Source organism: Myotis brandtii, unplaced genomic scaffold (genome assembly GCF_000412655.1).
Source record: "Myotis brandtii unplaced genomic scaffold, ASM41265v1 scaffold945, whole genome shotgun sequence".
Classification (NCBI taxonomy): Eukaryota; Metazoa; Chordata; class Mammalia; order Chiroptera; family Vespertilionidae; genus Myotis; species Myotis brandtii.
Window position 1 is genome coordinate 66,025 of NW_005371900.1, and position 3,642 is coordinate 69,666.

Consider the following 3,642-nt stretch of genomic DNA (forward strand, 5'->3'; position numbering starts at 1 on the left):
TGGCAAAAATCCATCATTCTATCTGTTGGCTTGTCATTTTAAACAAAATTAAACAATTTACATCTTTAGTGTTAAAGGGGGGTGGAGGGCAGTGATATGGTGTTAACAATGGTTTTACTTAAATTTTCAGGATGTCCCTTTTCGAAATTATCATAAACTTTCAAACTGGAGTAACAGGGAGTTGGAAGTTACACTTTTTTTTTCCCCTTTGACAACTGTACACCAGAGAGCCACCTGCTGGTTTTCACAAAGAAATGCATCTCTGATATCTGTGATTGGAAAGAAAGAAAAGAAAATCGGGGGGAAAACCAACAATAACACCAGTGAGCAAATTATTTTAAGGTTGATTATTTGATGGTAAAATACGTGAGTCTGTTGACTTCATTTAGTGCTGACATTTATGTTTCACGTGACTTTTCACTCCTCCCTTAAATGAATGCTTTTTAGAAAGTGAATTAGGTCCATACAGTGTGGCAATAAGCACTACCATGGTGTTCAATGTGTTTTCTCATCTATTACCGATTATATATATATATATAATCTCAGCTATTTCAATGATCACTTTATACATGAGAGAGAATCACTGACTGGCTGCCTCCTGCACGTCCCACACTGGGGATCGAGCCCGCAACCCGGGCATGTGCCTGACAGGGAATCGAACCATGACCTTCTGTTTCATAGGTCGATGCTCAACCCACTGAGCCAGCTGGCTGGGCTGAAGTATATTTTTAAATTGCATTTTGCTCTCTATTAGTAGAGCATGGTTACTAACATGATTAGTGACTTATGATGTTGACAAATTAAAGGCTTGCTAAAACCAGAAATATGAACTAAACTAAGAGTTGGTTTGGTCGCCAGGGAAGAGTGCCTTCACAGTGTCATCCCATTCTACTTCAGAGGTCAGATAGCATTAGGTTTAATTTCCGGTTGGGTGGCCTGATTAATTTTTAAACATGTTTTGCTTTTGTTTCTATTAAAATGCTTGTGGTTTGGGTTCCATGGTAGTTGAGGTTTTCTTGTCTTCTTGATGAAATATTTCATTCTTGTAATCTTTTCATCTACTGTCACAAGTTGGTAACTTTACACTTAATTGCTGAGCTGGCCTTCTCTTCTGTGTAGTACTGAGATTATTTTCCCTTTCAAAGAGAACTATGGGAGCTCTGCAGTCTAGGAAATTACAGTGATAAATGCATGAAACAGTTATGGGCCTGTGTTGGCTTCCCAGCTCCCCAGTTCATTGGAAAAGTTACTTAACCACTCTGAGCTGTACCTCCTTTATCAAGAAACATTAGGTTAAAAATATCTACCACCAGATCCACAGAGTATGCATTGAGGACATTTCTGTTCCTTAAAGGGTGCAAATCATAGTGTATGTAAAATCTGTTTGTTCAAAAAAAATTTCATGTCATTCAATGTGTATTAAACACTTATTTTCCTATCCTATTTGGGGGAAATTCTATCTTCTATCTTTTAACTTTTTTTTAAACTAAGTGTAGGAAATATTATTCTCACTCCACAGATTCAGGAACTTGGCTGCTATACAGATTTGGGCCATTCGATTTATGTGACAATAATTTGATGAGTTCTACAACCAATAAAACCCTGTTATTCTGTCATGTTCTGAGGCCGGGAGCTTAGTAACCTGTGAATCATGATTTCTGAAGAGCTACCACAACTCACAGAATACCTATAATGCGCCAGAAACTATCATAGCATATATAATTCTAATAACGGAAACATACCTTTCTCCCTCAATAATTTTTCATTATATTTAGAATTAAATCCAGATTCTTGTCTCTGGCCATTTAGGCCAAGCATGTCAAACTCGTGGCTGGTGGGCCGCATGCCTTGTTTATGATTTACGCCATGTGTGATTTGGCCCCTATTGAACTTCCGAACTTTATCTCATGCTGCTTTTCCCAAGGCCATTGGCCTCCTCTTGGTGAAGTTCTCCCTAACTGAGGACCTTGTTTTTCTCTATTTTACCACCTCCCTCCAGCTCTTTGCTTGCTTGGTATGCACCCCTAAGTTTCTTCACCAGGGAGACTCTGCCATTCTACCTACATGTCTCCACCTTCCCCTTTAATCTGTTATCACTGAACCTTTGGTTTGTTTCATCAAAAGTTATTGCAACTTGGAACCAGTTTTCTGAATGTTTATATCTACACTGCTTGCCTCCCCCCAGGCTCCAATACCCTAAGTGTTTATTCATCAACCTATACCTGTCTCCTACCAGGTGCTTGGCCCCTAATTGCTGAATGAATTAACCCTGCCATGGCCGATGCATTGTCCCCATTGGAGGTATTAAGCAGCCAGTGTGAGACACCTAGTAATTGGCAGCCTCCATTTGAACCCAGGTCCTGCTGACTCCAAGCCTTTCCATCACTCTCTCATACCCAGGATGTCCTCACAGAGTCTCAGAAAAGACATTCCTGTGCACAACGATTGAAACCCTGAGTTCTGCATTGCACACTGCAAACAGGTGAGGTGAGAGTGATTTGGGGGGAAACGTTAAATCCATCCTAGAAGCTGTCTACTGTCTGAGGGTTCCCAGAATGTCAGCGTGGAGCCCCTAAAGAGGACAGAGGAGTTTGTCTCCTCCAGGAAAGTGGAGCTGATGATCATCACCACTTGAAAGCTGAGGCTGGTCCTGAAGTGATAGCTCCCCAGCAGGACGCCTTTACTATAAAGCGCTGCCTTCATTAGCGATGCAGAGAGCTAGCTTCCCCGCTCTTTCTCAAGATTGAAAAGGGAAAGCGTTCTCCAGAAACCTACCTTTTTTCTTAGTGGCCTGCTTCCAGGGTCCCCTGGACATCTGTCAGGCTAATCACGCTGCACAGCGGCACAGACCCAACCTGCATGAAGAAATGCCTCCCCTGCCGGCCGGTGTGGCTCAGTGGTTGAGGGTCGACCTATGAACCAGGAGGTCACGGTTTGATTCCTGGTCAGGGTGCAGCCTGGATCCCCAGTGTTGGGTGTGCAGGAGGCAGCCAATCAATGATTCTCTCTCATCATTGATGTTTCCAGTCTCTCTCTCCCCCTCTCCCTCCCTCTCTGAAATCAATAAAAATGTATATATTTTAAAAGAAATGCTTCCTGAAATTGGGGCTGCAGAGTCCTTGTATTGGAATCTGGGAAATAGTCATGAAACAGAGAGATCCCAAGTGTGGAAGACACTAATAAAGCTGAGTCTTGGGGTGACCCTCATTTCAGCACATGCCCTCTCAGTTATTCTCATGCTTTATACCGATACCTAGGGGTTGTCTAGTCTTTCAGGCTTCTCTCGCCGTGATCACTCCTTCGAAAGCAAGTTTAAACCTGCACAGAATGGTTACAACCTGTTTTTCTTACAGTTTCACAGCACAGTAAACCGGCTCTCAGTCACTGCATACATTAAAATGGTAGAGGAATTGAACCTTCTGCCCTGACCCACATGCCCTGGTCACGGGAGAGTGCTCTGCCTTCCAAATAGGCTTTCCCTACTCTCCCCAGCACCTGGACTTAGCTTTAGTTTTTGAATAAGTGCACATATGGGTATTTAGAAGCCTCTTCTCCGCATTTTCATCCCAGAATTGAGGCAGTTGACCACCACATCCCTGTCTGAACTTTTTGTTCCTTAATTTTTCAGAGTGGGAAGTTGGG